The sequence below is a fragment of the Callospermophilus lateralis genome, chromosome 14 (genome assembly GCF_048772815.1).
Source record: "Callospermophilus lateralis isolate mCalLat2 chromosome 14, mCalLat2.hap1, whole genome shotgun sequence".
Lineage (NCBI taxonomy): Eukaryota > Metazoa > Chordata > Mammalia > Rodentia > Sciuridae > Callospermophilus > Callospermophilus lateralis.
Window position 1 is genome coordinate 10093057 of NC_135318.1, and position 15867 is coordinate 10108923.

A 15867-nucleotide genomic window follows, 5' to 3' on the forward strand; every position below is an offset into this window, starting at 1 on the left:
ACTATAAGGTTGTCTGTAGGTGGCATTGCCTATGAGAACAATGGGAAACATTAAGTGGCCAGGGATTGCTAGACTGCATGAGTCATTAGCTATGGGAAGAAATAGCAACAGAGTGGCCATTTGGCAGGTGGTGTCCCAAGGGCATCTGGCAGAATCTTGCTGGTCTATTCAGTTTTATATTTGATATTTATCCATCTTTTTGGAAGACCTTTATAATTCATGCAATTGTGTATTCCAAAATGGTGCACACTCTTGTTCCACAATATGGGCTAGGCCACTTTCATCCAGGGCTACAATCAGTCTCAGACCACTGATGAGGGGGTCATAACATTGAGATGTCTTCACTTGGTAGAGTGCAGATCCACCTGCTGGAGTCTAGTTCTGGTGCTCTGCAAGGCCAGTGCCAGCAGCCTGCCTCTACACAGCCCCCTTGCAAGATGATGCTTTTATTCTGACAGGTGGGTTGCAATGCAAAAGCAAATAGAATAACATCTGGTAGAAAGCAGGGAACTTAGACACTTGTGGTTATCTAACAACAACGGCAAAAATCAAATAACCACAAAACACCAAAACCTAGTGCTATCATCCCCTGCTTACAAGAAAAATAGGGTGACAGGAAAGACAAACCTTTTCCTGGCATCCACATTTAAGAGGCAATCATTACAGAGATCTTTATGTAAGGGGCATGGAGCAACAGAAGGGACACTCTCTCCGGCAGCACTTTTATAGAAGATACAGAAACATGCTTTATTTGGTCATTTCTTATATGGCCCCTTGATAAAAGAAAAGGACACGCTCTTAAATAGCCATTCTCTAGAGGCAGCTTTACAGGTGTGAGAGTACTGGCAGTGAGAACGAAAGCTTTTGCTCATCTAACTTCTTGGACAAGCTGCTGAAGGTAGGAGGATAAGGCTACACTGCTCATCTCAAATATCTCCAGCTTCCCCGACAGAACTGGGGACAAACAGTTGGCCGAGGCAATTTCAGACAGATGTCTTGGTACTACAGGGTTTTAGCCCTCTCCTTAGCAGTATTCACTCCACAGGCTTCTTTCCTTTCTCTTCCTCTCCCTCAGCAAACCTGCAATTTCTCCTTCAACTAGGCACCAAACACCCCTGAAGGCACTGCCAGGAAAAGTAGCCACTAGCATGTATGCTAGAGACTTTGGTTACTGGGAAGAAGAATTTAAGTTTGTCTAATTTATTGCAATTACGGACTCTCTCAAATTGTCACAGTAGAGAGCTAGCAATGAATGGATTTTAGTAGGTCAGATAGTCCCCCAAAAGATATGCTGAAGTCCTAAACTCTAAGACCTGGGAAGCCATCCTTATTTAGAAATGTAACCAAGTCAAGATGCTTCCAAAGCAGTATGAGTTCATACTGGACTCAGGTGCCTGATGGCCTCACAAGAAGGAGATTTAGACACAGCACGAGACACACAGGGAGTGTTCCAGGTGAAGATGGAAACCAAGGCTCAAGTAATGCAGCTACAAGGTACGGCATGGCAAGAATTGCTGGGCACCACCAGAAGGGCAAGAAGAGGCAAGTAAGGACCGCCCCCCCACCGGATTCTTCAGAGGAAGCATGGCTCTGTGTACTCATTTCAGACTCCTGCCTTCCTGAACTTCAAATGTATAAATTTCAGTTGTTTTAAGCTATCACATTTGTTTGCTGTCCTAGAAAGCTCATAGAACCCCTAATCACTCTTTAAGTATACAGAGGTATAAGTAACCAAACTGGGATTTTCTTAGATCGGATGGGATTTATTTTCTCTAAGCCTATGGCTGTTTGGAGAGCATCATGGTCTTGTTAGTATATTATTGCTAGTAATAGCAACAATACAGCCCCACCAATGCATGAGACCCCTGGGCTCCAATATTGGATGATCCACACTGTTCTAAGTCCTGCTACCTTCCTTGGATTTGTCTCATAATGGCCACCCCTCCCCCACCCATGCATCACTTCACCAGAAAGGAACCAGGACAGCATTCATTACCTACCACCTACCTTCCAAGGGCATTGTGAAGATGTGTGTCTCTATAATGTCTGTCCAAGAAATTGGAGCTTGTTGGAGAGCTAAATATAAAGTATGTTATTATACCCCCCCAAAATTGGCAATTCCTTGACACTTTCCTTTTGAAAAGAAAATTATACTTACCCAAAGCATTTCATTACCACCTGAACTTTCTGTTCAATATAAATTTAGAAACCTAAATTTATATAACCACATAGACAAATGCATTAGAGTTAGGAGCCCAGGGTACCTGTAATATTGCTATCACAGAAAATAAATTGTGGCGTGTGACCTTGCATGACTGTTCAGTCGAAGCTTTGAATCATCTACGTTTAGAGAGGCTCCTTCAAACGACATTTGTGAGATGGTTTGCCTACATTTGCCTACATTGCCTATGATAGTTTTTTGTAAGAGTCTGTAAACAAGTCAGGATGGCGCCTGGCATTTTGCAGAGGGAGTGGTTTGTGAAGTAACGCCAGTGAGCCATTAAGTGTGGAGATTCCTTATTGGTTGACTGCTGTATCTATTTTATGTTAATCAAGATAAGCTGTGTGGAATGTATAAATACCCCTCCTGTCCTACATTAAAGGGCTCCCATTCCTGCTGTATCAATGTACACAAGTTGTTCGTCACCCCCCGGTTATTTTGCTGCAGCCGGACTGCGGCAGTTTTTGTCAATTAGATCTTAGAGACTTACTAAACAATAATTATACCATCACCTATCTGAATATTTGGAATTCCTTAATGCATAGGTTCCATATTGGAGAGGCATAGTTACCCTGGGTCAGATTTTTGATTAACTGAGGATATACCTGGATTTAAGCTATATAGCTGGAAAGCTTCAGGAATGTTGCAAGTTCCCCCTTTCATACAGCCTCATAGATTTGAATGGAATCATTTCAGTTAGGTTGTGTTTCTTTCTTTTAAGTTTATATACTAGTTTATCCCCAATTCCTTAATTTCTTTGGATAAGAGTATAGCTCTAGATGGTATCAAACCTTTGCTTTCCCCATGCATTGCTGCCTCAATTTCCTAATATATAAAATAGGGAAATAATATCTAACTCATTTGATTGCTATAAGGATTACATGAGTTAATTTTGTTAAAGAAGTGAATATGGTTCCTGACACAGAGTGTGTGATAAGTGTTAGAAGAGAAGGTAAGAAGAGAGGGAGGAGGAGGATCATTATTACTGTTGTTTGTGGTAGTAGCACTGTTCTCTAGGTCGCTTCAGGACCCCAGTGAGACATGATTAGTAGAAAGCAATGCATTGGAAAAAACAAATTGAGCCCAGGATTAAATTTTTTCTGTAACATTCTCTGGACATATCAAGAAAGTCAGTCAACTGGTCAACCAGCCAACCAATCACTCTTCCACCTAACTGTACTAGTTTCTCCCAAGTGAAGGGCGTTAGAGCCACAGGATCCAGAAGTCATGATGCCTCTGCCAGGACTGTTATCTACTGTGGTAGGAAGAATAGTGATCCATCAAAGAAGTGTACATTCTAATTGCTGGAGCCTAAACTGTGGCATGCTACATGGCACAGAGGAATTAATGTAGCAGGTGGAGTTCAGGTTTATAGTCATCGCACCTTAAAATAGAGAGACTGTTCTGGATCATTCAAGTGGGGCCAAGGCAATCACAAGTCCTTAAATGTGGAAAAAAGAGTCATAATGGTCAACGTTGTAGTGATGTAATGTGAGAAAGGCTTCATTGACGATCACTGGCTTTGTAAGTGGAAGAGGCCATGAGCCACAGGATTCGAGTGCCCTCTAGATGCTGCAGAAGACTAGGAAATAGTTTATCCCTCATCACCTCCCTTAAGGAACTCAGTCCTACTGCCACCCTGATCAGAGGCCAGTGAAGTTCCCTTTGGACTTCTCATTTCAGAACTGTAAGATAATAAATCTGTGTTATCATAAGCCACTAAGTTCATGGTGCTTTGTTATGACAGTCATAGGAAACTGATAAAACCCTTGATCATCAGATTAAATCACATCTCAGCTACCCACAACCAGGGCTGTGCTCTCCCTCAGAGAACTGGAGAGTAGCTATCAGAGAATTATGCTCCTGAGGAAGAAACCAGGTCTTCTAAGAAGAGCAAAGTTCCTGACACATGAAAGACAGAAGCTTAAAGATACGAGACTGAGCATTTGACCTTGCCCTCTCCCCTGGACTGTCCAGAGCCATATCTTCCTGCTGGAACCCCCAAAGCTCTCCTCTTACTCTCCTATGGAAGATGATTAAATTTGTTTGATATGGTTCCCTCAGAGAAGAGGGCTAAATGTTTTGGGAATGCAAGCCATGGGATTGTCCCTGGGATGAGCTTGTTTTGATCTGGGGACTCTCATTTCATGGAAAGTCTCATAGAAAGGTTCCTCTTTTTGACTTCAGGGGACACTTGAGGATATCCCTATTAATGCCAATATCTCATTTCAGATATCAGATAGGAGAATTTTTACAAATGATCATGCAAGTGTAGGTGTCATTAGCATTATTGAAGGCTTACGTATTATTAAGTGGTATTATTATTGTAATAACATAGAATTTGGGGGAAGTTAAGGGGATTATGTCTTATATTAATTAGAAACAAGTTATGCTTTTAGTAAAATGTTTAATTAATAAAAACTTTGTCTTAGGGGAACAGCTGACAACAGGTTATAAAAATAACTACAAGGAATGACCCCTTCTCTGTGTGCAGTGGTCCTCCTTTAGAATCATATCTATCTAATTTTACACTGGGATTCTATATAATTAATTGTGACTTTGACTTTAAGAAAACATTTTAGAATATTAAGTAAAGTAGGGTTAGTCTTGAGGGAAATTCCGCAGAAGGTATTTACATGAAACAAACTGAACACTAATTCCTTTATAATGAGCACTCTTTTGAAATCTCCTTTCCCTCCCACCTCTTTCACTCTTATCCCTACTTACTGTTGTTGCAAACTTTATGATGACTATAAGAGTTTTAAGGCATTCATTCACCACTACAAAACATACTACTTGAATAAATCCAAGTTGTTTATCTTAGTATTGCCATTACATCAATAGTACTTATTGAACCATTGCATGATATGTCGATCATGATAAATTACATTGGTGTGACCTGCTAGAGCAAAGAGTCAAGGCATCTCCCAATAAAAGGAACCAGTTCAGAAGCTATGCCCCCCCAAGCCCTATCCAACTGTCCCTGGGAGTGAGGAGATGAATATCTCGAACCCCTTCTAACCGCCTGGGGCATGTCTCATACCCTGGTTGGAAAGAGCTGAGATAAACAGTGAAAAGCAAAACAGTGGACAGGTTTTATGGCCTAATAGTTACCTAGTAGATTCTGGAGTCAAGACCAGCCTCTGCCATTGCTAGCTCTTGGCCTTGGGCTACTTACTGATTGCTCTGTACCTGCTTTGGTTTTATTATTTATAAAATATATTTGATTCATAGCAACTGCTTTACAGAGTTGTAATATTAAAACAGTAAAATATTAGAACAGTACCTGATATATAGTGAGACCTATGTGAAAGGTTAGAGTCGAGAGGCCTAACTTTAAGCCTTAACCCTATGCCATTAGACCTTGAGCAAGTTGTTTTGCCACTCAGGACACATTTTTATATCCCTAAATTAAGGAGTACTTGCAAAACTGTTTCATTGCTAGAACATCTGTGTTAGGCAACTTTCTGTTACAATACACTTGAGATAATCAACTCAATAAGGGGTATTATTATGTTTTCAGAGGTTCACTCCATGGGGGATTGGCTCTGTTGCTTTGTGCCTTTGGTGATACAGTACATCATGGCCAAAGCAGGTGGCAGAGGATGCTGCTCAACTCATGGTGGCCGGAAGCAAAGAGCAAGAGAAGAAGGGGCTGGGGTCCCAGTATCCCCTCCAATGGCACACCCTCAAGAACCTAACTTTCTTCAACTAGGCCCCACCTCTCAAAGATCCCAGCTCCTCTTCTTAGTGCTGCAGACTGGGATCAGGACTTTAACCCATGGGCCTTCGGGGAACATTCTGAACTCAAACTATTGCAGCATCCTTCATCCAGGTGTTCTGGGTGAGTGATAGTATGCATGTCACTTTAGTGCCTGCTCCCACTTACACTGAAAAAGTTTCTGAACTGTGCCTCAGTTTGACAATAATGGTATTGTCATTTAAATGTCTTCCTCAATTTTAACACGTAATGAACCTGGCAATCGGGAAGTCCTGGCTGCCTCGGGTGAGAGAGAGCTGTTTTGGAGAGTGGTTAGGGTGGAAGCCCAAGTGTGGACAGTCTCGAGTGAAGGTGCAGAATTGAGAGTCTAGATGGAGTCTAGGTCAAGGCTCACTGTGGATTGAGTTGAGAGTCTAAAGGAGGAAGATGAGGCACAAACAAGAGGGACATGAGGCAGAAAGAAAATCGGCGGTTTCTGTGTTTTCTAAAATAGAGATGTGAGAATGTTTATATTCTGAGACCAAAGCACCAGAAAGAGATCACAGGACTCAAAAACAGCAGAGGAAATGGATGATTAATGGAGCAAGATGTCAAAGGTTGTTGAAGGGAGTGTAGAATCTCAAATCCTCTCTTAAGAAATAAGTGAATTTTATATTGGCAACTGGATGACTTAATTGAGCTCTCTGATTTCAATGATGCCCACAAAAGAGATAAGCACATGTTAAATTCTAGACTATCCCCAGCTGATTTCTGCACTTGCAGTTGCTGAAGAAATAAAAGCAAAATGATAGAGATTGATTTCAGTCTTCCCAGGAGGCCTGGCTGGCACTGATAATGCAGTTGATACTATAATTACTTGGGAGTCCTCAAGCCAGAGCTCCCTGGAACCAACTTTTGGGCAATCTTAGAGAACTGTCAGTCTTCATAGGGTCTGAGACACCCCCCACCTCCAGGAAAATACACGCACAGGGCAGATCTGAAATGAAGCTTCTTAACGGAGCACTTCCAAAAGAGGCTTGCTTAACAGGCACTCCTTCTACAAACATCCATTCTATTAATTCTTCTGACTGGAAACACTTTGGTGTCCTAATTTCTTCAGGGTCCTTCCAGATCACTGCATCACCGGCGAGGACCATTCATCCTCTCTCTCCAGCCTCTACATCTCAACGTCTGCAAGCGATTGTTCCACTGTCTGCTCCCCCTGCCTTTTCTCAGCCTCTTCTGTGCCTTTGGATCGGTGTGACTTTGGGAAACGAGATTCATTCATTCACACAGAGTGTGCCAGGCGCTAGGGTCTTGTTAATTTGGATCCGAAATGTCCACGTGACTCCTGTGTTGAAAGCCCGGTTCGCACTGCAGCAAGGTTCAGAGACGGGGCTTCTAAGAAATGCTCAGATCCTGAGAGATCAACCTCTTGGCAAATTAATCCATTTGATGGATTAAAAATTTGAATGGATTTACTGAAGATGTTGAAAACTACAAGCAGATGGGGCATGGCTAGAGAAAGTGGGTCACTGGAGGCGTGGTCTTGAAGACTATATCTGACCCTGCCCCTTCTGGTCTCTGCTTCCTGGCTGCCGTGAGCAGAGCAGCCTCCCTCCACCAGGCCTTCCACCATGATCTTTCTGCCTTGCAGCCCGCAGACCATGGACTGGACCTCTGAAACCATGAGCCAAACTAACCTTTGCTTTATCTAAGTTGTTCTTGCCAGGTATTTTGGTCAGTGACGGGACTTGTACTAAAGAAGACATGGAGCCATCAAAGAGAGCACTGTTGGGTGTACACATCTCTGCTCCTGGCAGTATTGGAGCCACCCAGAGCCACAGAATCACTGACAATTCTCCAAAACATGCTATGCTTGTTATCCTCCTTGAAAGACTTCTTTGACTTTCCTCCTCCTTCCTCTGACTGAATTTACAACCCTTTCCAAATCCATTAGTATGCTTTATGTTTCAAATAATAAAAATCATATTCCTAATTTAAACAATGAATAAGTGTTTTGGTTCATATAACTCGAAGCCCAAAGGTGCAGCAGGCTTCCTGGTTGCCTGGGTCTAGGATCTTACATTGCTTCTCTGTTGATAACTCAGCTCTGTTTTCTTCTAGGTATCGAGTTCATTTGCAGGGTCACAGAAGCAAAGTGACTGTGGTATTTTCTAGAGGATGAGAGGGTTGAAAGCAATTCTTCAGATTTTCCAACACATTCCACCCCTCACATCTGATTGATCTGAGATGAACCAAGAAGCCATTTTGAAATCAATGCCATGGCCAGAATACAGCCATGTATTGATCGACTGGGGCCTGGGTAATCCATGCCAATGACTGTGCTAAGGCAAAAATTACCCCGATTGCAATTAGATGAATAAGATTTCATTCCTGGAGCTGAGGATGTAGGCAGCTCTCAAGATCTCATGGCTGCCCCACAAAGGGAAATATGCAGAAGATATGTCCTTTGGCCACTGGTTGACAGCATGAGTACAATGCAAGAATGGAGTATCCCCTGTTGCTCTGAACCTGGGGTGGGTGGGAAATAACCATCACTCCTGCAAACAAACTCTTCAAGGGCTCCAGGCTCTAGTCCCCGGACAGATGGATCTTGGGTGCCAGATCTCACAGATGGTGAGACCTTACTTTTCTTATTCTTAAGGATAATGAAGCTATTTACTCCAAGCAATGTGGATAGGAAGACCTGAAGCACAAATCTTTTGTTCCTAAACTAAAGCTATCCCTGGGTATCTGGGGAATTCATTCAAGGTCCCTCACAAATACCAAAATCTGCAGATGCTTAAGTCCCTTACATAAAGTGGTATTATATTTGCATATAAAACAGGCATACTTTCTCATCTACTTTAAATCATCAAGATTACTTATAAAACCTAATACAATTTAAATGCTATGTAAATAGGTATCACTAAATTTTTTAAGGGAATGATGCAAAGAAAAAAAGGTTTGTGCATTCAGTACAAACACAATTTCTCACTAAACATTTTCAAACCATAACCGGTTGAATGCACAGTCATGGAACCCACAGATGAGAAGGGTCAACTGTATTCTTTTTGTCTGCTGGTGGATTGGTTCTCTGAAGATTGAAAGAAATATTTTCCACATTGCATCAGTTAGAGAGTTGTTTTTATTCTGTGTCACACACTGTTTTTCACAGGGCAAAGAGACAATCTCAGAATCATCCACCTTCCATTGGCTTATTTTCGTGTAAAGGTTAAAGGAAAGACTCCTTCTCTGAGTCTTCTCAGAAAGCAACATTTTCTCATTAAGAATGTCTGAAGGCAGGATTAAGGGATTTGCTGGAGAGAACCTGTGAACCATCAGGCAGAGAGCACGACTTTGTATGCAACCTGGCTCATCGTGGACGGAGACAATGCAGAGAACCCTACAGCAGGAGCACAGGGGCTTCCCAGGGCGTGACATGGTGTCCTGGGTCATTTTCCAAATGGTGTCATTTGCTCTGCTCCTGGAAGGAACTCTATGAGTGGAAAAGTGTTCAAGTGGTAGAGATTACAGTTCAGCCCCAGATTGTCAGAAATAGGAGGAACCTTTGGAAGTCACTTCACAAACTAAAGTCAAGAGGGGTGCGCAGCTCCATCAAGCCCACTTTCCTAAGGAAATAACAGTTTGGAGGAGTCAAAGATGAAAAGAAAATAGTCTTACTTACGCAGTGGGTTTGGCAGAGCCAGAAAGCAGCAGTCGGCCAGGCCCGTACCAGAGCTCTGACACTGGGGTTGGCACCAGGAATGGGAGGTGACCTTCAAACAATGACTGAGGGCCACTCCAGAATGAACAGGAATCTTAGGTTCAGGGACAAGGCCAACTCTGGAACCCAGGGGGCATCAGGAATCTGGACAACTCTGCCCAGTGGCTTCTCGGCTGCCCCCACCAGGTTTTATGGGCTGAATTCCTCCTGTATTAGCTCTTGCATTGGAGATACCTTCAAGCATTTTATATATACAGTTCTAGATGGTTCTACTCAGAAAGGAAGGGAAAGAAGATGGCACAAGTATTGTGTGTTCAGCTATATTCCACTTCTGTGTGATTGTGTGCAGCCTGCACTCCCCTCCTGCACACACCACACATGCACACACCTGCATACACTCTCAGACTTGCACACATACACCCTGGCTATGCTCATATACTCATGCACACACACTCTCTTTACACTTGTGTACTCATAGATCACACATGCTCATAAGCTCACACTCTCACGCACGTGCACACACACACTCACTCTTTGACACACTTTAATTCATTGTTTTAGTTCCCTTGCCCCTGAATCTGGCTAGGCATATGTGTCACATTCCCAATCCCCCAATCCTTCTTAGCAAGGAAGAGTTAAAAGAATGATTAACACAGGCTGGGGCTGGGGCTCAGTGGTAGAGCACTTGCCAGGGCTTGTGTGAGGCACTGGGTTTGATCCTTAGCAAAACATAAAAATAAATAAATTAAATAAAGGGATTGTGTCTATCTCCAACTAAAAAAAAAAATATTTTAAAAAAAAAGAATGATTAACTCATTCCTGATTGAGATGTTGAAGAAGGGTTATGGTCTTTGGTATTCAGAGAGGTGGGGCTTGATGTTGGCATCTCACTTATTTCAAGAACATCCAAGGATCTGCTCTGCATAGTGTTCTGCTGATCCGGGTTACAGAGGGTGGAGAACAGGAACGATTATCCAGGAACTAAGAAAGCTGGCCCACAGGCCTGTACAGTGGACGGTCACTGCTGGAGAGTATCTAGTAAGGATAGATAACTTTACCCAATGTCCACCACACACGGATATTGTGCTGAAGGTTCACGCGCATATTTCCATTTCATCTTTGTAATTGAAAAGGAAAGAGCTTTGGTGATCCTTCTTTGTTTATAAATAAAGAAACCAAGACCAAGCCACCCACTGAGGTCACAGGGCAGTGAACAGCATGGGTCTTCGTCTGCAGAGGCAGCTCTTCACAGGGAGGGGGAGCACTTCCGACTTCCTGGAAGAGGAGACATTTGGGCTGAGGTTGAGGGACAGGGAGGGACTTGCTTATGTTTGTATTCTCCAGGAGGCCGCAGGCCCTGTGGGAGCAGAGGATGCTGAAAGGACTCACTGAGCCCACTCCTGCGGAGGCCAGCGGCAGGGTGCCGGGTTGGCTGTGCAGAGGATGCTCCGGAGTAAGGACCACTGCGCTGGCGCTTCCCACCCGCCCAAGGACTCAAGTCAGGCCAAGCGCGTCTCCTTGTCTGTGGGGAACTTTTGCAGCCAGAGCCCCCATTTGTAGAAAACGCTGACGGTCTCCTGTGGCATGCCCTTCTGCTGTCCATCTCACGGCCAGCCGACTCCCTGAGCATTCGGTCACTCCCCACGGAGGAAGCCCTTGGATCCTCCCTTTCTCCTCCACCGTGCTCTGAAGGAACACCACCTTCATTTCATAGCCTCACTGCAGACCCTCAGCCTCCCCCTGGGCCAACGCAGCAGTTTCCCACCCCCTCTCCCTGCCCAAGCCGTTCCCTGCACTCCCCCCACGCCCCCGCAGCCACACTTCCTACAAAAGCCAGCAGAGTGACCTTTATGAAGAACCCATTTTGACCACACCATTTCCCAACTTACAGTTCTTTTACACTCAATATTGGAAGCAAATCACTAATCAATAAACTCAATGGGCCCTCAGGCAAAGGACCACCAGACAGGGTGGTGTTGTTGTGGTGATGTGAACTGATCAATACAATCCATAAGAGGGTAGATTATAGGTTATAGATTAGTAAAAAATATAGATTATAGATATAAGATTTTGATAAGTGAGATAAGACAATTATAAAGCAAAAACTGTCATAGACTGGCCTCAGACTCTATTTTGCTGCCTTTTATAAAGAACTGTTATAAGAGCTGTTTCTGAGAAACTGAAATGAAAGCTATTTTCTTATTTAAAAAATTGTCTTTCTGAACTTTGTACCCCACAAACTGTACCCTACTCAGGATACAGTGGTGGTCATGGTGTTTGAATGCCCTTGTGGGTCTACATGACTTTAAAGTACATTCTCGCCCCGCCGACCCCCACCCAAATTCAGGATGCGACTGTCTACCACCTGCTTGAACCCAGGACTGTGGTCAACTGAGCTGTGGTGGGTGACAGTCCCTGGCCAGAAAATCTCTTGATTTGAAATTCGGACGTAGAGTGCTTTCTGGAGAGACTCCCCAGAACACTGTCAACCAACAGCACTAGGTGAAGGGACTTGTGCCTGGGAGCACTCAGCCTCGGGGAAGTCCACGCACCTGGAGATGCTGGAGCAGAGACTGAGAACCGTGAGAAACAGGACCTGCATGAAAGCAAGGACCTGTAGTCCCTAGGATCCCTCAATCCCAGGGCTGCAGTGACTGCATCCTGCTCCGAGTGCCATAAGAGCTGGGGCACAAGTGGGCCTCTGGCCTCCTCGGAAGCCTCCTGACCTCAAAGTCCTTCAACTTGTAATTCACAGAATCTGATTCTTTCCCTGCTCCAGTTGTATCAACCATTTCAGTAGCTGCCACATTTCTGCGGCTGTTTCTGTTGAGTTCAGAGGGAAGTCTTTGGAGCTTTGGAGAAGGCTTCCTCCCAGAAGATGAGGGTACATGGAGTGCAGAAAGGGGAATCAAGTTCAATTTCTTGGTAGGCCCAGGCAGGTGAAAAACATTTCTAAGAGCCTGAAGCAGATGTGTCTATGATTCATGGAATAACGTGGGTACCCGTCATATGAGCCTCCCATGAAAAGAATTGTAAGGGAACTTGAGCTCCAAGGACAATCTCTCAGTAATGGGTTTCAGCACTCAATGCCACGGGCTTTCAAGAGTCAAAAGAAAAGATTAAACCCCAAGGGTACAGGAAAACAGTCTCTGTGTCTATTTGTCAAAGAGCACGCGTCTCCCCCCACCTCCCACCCAGCCCAGGCAGCAGCTTTCAAGAGTGACCTCCACCCAGGCTTGGCAGAGCTTTTGCTACCGCACGGTTCAGACACTGTCTTGACATTTCAGTGTTTCCATTGGACTTAATTCAGTTCAGAGGATTGTCATAATGTCTCTACTCTGTGCAGGGTACTATGCTAGGCACTGAGGCCACAGGAAAGAATGAGACATTAACTTCGACCTCTAAGAGTTTCAATGCTAATTGAAAGGTGCAGACATACTGCTGGTTGGTGGATAGACGGCTTCATAAAAACTTTCAAATCCAGTGTGTGGTATACAGCATCTCTTCTCTACTCTAGACCACAGGGCTACCTTCAAAGCCCAGCTTCAGAACCACCTATCCCAGGGATTCCCAGGTCTCACCTCCAGGGTAGACAAACCATCCGAATCCTGGTTTCTAGATGGTGAGGAAAGAAATGGCGGAGGGGCCCTGGGAGGGGGACCTCAGACTAACCAAAAACAAAGGGGGAGTTTTTAGGGCACAAGGATCCTTTCTCCAGGATACTAACGTAAAACTCCAAGACATTTCAGAAGCACTGTCTCAACTTTTCTAGCCCAGAGATTCTAAAAATTAATCATCACCGCTTTACAAACGAGGAAACTAGCCAGGTTTACAGAGTAAGGTGCCAAGGAGCCAGGGGATGCCCTGGCCTCTTTCCAGTCCCCCAGTGGCTTCCCGGCTGATCCCCAGAGCTGGCCTAAACTGCAGTTTTTATCAGAGCCATCTTTCCTCCTGTTATGTGCACAGGATGACTTCTCATATGTGTGGTGAGCACACGCGTCTGGGAGATGGAGGGGGGCTGTCTATATGAAGAGACCCCGATGGCCAGCTGGGCCTTTCGGCAGCCGAGGTGGCTGAGAGGCTGTCCTAGGGAAGGAAGGACACCGGCCTGCTCCAGAAGCTTGGCCAAAGTCCAGAGGTTTCACATGGGACCCTGACTTTGTAAGGATGTTCTGAGGATTATTGAGACATGAATTTGGCAAATTCCCTGGGACAGGGCCTGGAAAACAGTAGGCATACACTATGTGGTATCTAAAAAAAAAAAAAAAAAAAAAATAGAAGACTTATTTTGGCCTAAGGATCAGAAGGTTCCATCCACGGTCGTCTGGCTCCACTCACTTTGATGAGGAAGCACTTCCTGGTGGAGGGGCAGGCTGGGGCAAAGCTGCCCACCTCATGGTGACAGGGAAGCAGAGAGAGCAGGTGGCTGGGGACAAATATAGACCCAACCCAACCCCAGGTATCCACTCTCTCTAAATATGTTTCACCTCCCAATATTCTATTTTCACCCCCTCCCAATATTCTATTCACTATAAATCTTCTTAAAAATTTTTTTAATATTTATTTTTTAGTTGCAGTTATACACAATACCTTATTTATTTTTGTGTGTGGTGCTGAGGATCAAATCCAGGGCCTCACACGTGCTAGGTGAGCGCTCTACCACCGAGCCACAACCCCAGCCCCCTATTCACCAATAAATCTATCAATGGGTTAATCCATTGATGAGGTCAGAGCCCTCATAATCTAACCACTTCCCAAAATCCCCACCTCTGCTGCCTTGGGGAGCAAGCCTTGAATGCATGAGCCTTGGGGGGACATTAGAGGAGGACCACATGGCACCAGAAGATCAGTGATTACAGGTAAGACTGAAGCTGGGCAAAGGCAGCTTGCCTAAGGTCACAAGCTTGGAAAGACAGACGCAGGCTTTCTGAGCACAAGTCCTTTCTCTGGCCTCTGACTTTCCCCACACAGGCGCAGCCTTCCAGGACGTCAGATGTCCTCCAACACGGAGTGGTGAACTCCTTTCCTCTGTTCACAAATCATCAACAGGAGAAAACTGCCAACACCTCCCTGAGCCACAGGCAGCATCTCACAGCATCTGGCCAACCGAGAAGCAGCTTGATTGACTCCATGGAGAGAGAAGTTCTGGAACCCAGAAACCCAAACGCTCTGTTGTCTAGCCCCCCCTTGCATCCTGCACCTGCAGACTGCAGACCCTTTGAAGACATGACAGCCTTCCCCAGTAGCAGCCACATCCTCCTCTCTTCAACACTTTTAAAATATTCAGTGTTTTTGGAAATCAACCAGGTGCTGAAGACACATAGTCAAACAGCTACAGACCCCACCTAACCATCTCAACATGTGCACGATTGGGCTCAGCGGGGCACACCTGTAATCCCCGCGACTTGGGAGTCTGTGGCAGGAAGATCACAAATTTGAGGCCAGCTTCAGCAGCTTAATGAAACCCCTAGCAAATTAGTGAGATTCTGTTTCTAAAGGAAATATTTTTAAAAAAGGACTGGGGCTATAGCTCAGTGGTAAAGTGTCCCTGGGTTTTAATGGAAGTACTTAAAAAAAAAAAAAAATACTCAGCCTTGCCACCCACCACTAGTTGCCAAGTTCCGTAAGAACAGAGATCATGGCTCCTCCCTCCCTGGCAAGTCCTCAGGGCCAGGCACTCCCCCGGGAACAAAGCAAGGGACCCTCCCGGGGCCCACGTCGCTAAACACCAGGCTGTTCTTTTGAAAGCCCAAGCTTTAGAAGGGAGCTCAGTTCTCCTCTCTTGCTCTATACGACCGAGGAGAGGCCTTGGCTGTGATCAGCAGCAATCACACAGAAACCAGAAACACGACCCCCCTTGGCCTCTCCAGACTTCTCTCAAGAGTTTCTTTATGATTTCATATTTTTAGAAATTTACTAATCTCCTATACGCTGGAGAGATTTACATCCATTATTTTATTTAATACTCACAAACCCCTCTGGTGAGAGAGAAATGTTCCTGTTTTGTAGACTTGAAAAAAGGCCAAACAGAGACAATGAAGTGGCCTGCCTAGTGCCCGGCCTTGGGGTGGGCGGAGGGGGTACTCACCTCAGTGTCCGTTCACGCAACCTTCACCGCATTTCCTGTGTGCACCCGCCCCCCCCAACCAAATATAGAGGCATGTACACACAGAGATTAGCCTGGCACTTAGCAATTCATGCTGAACTAATCCTGCT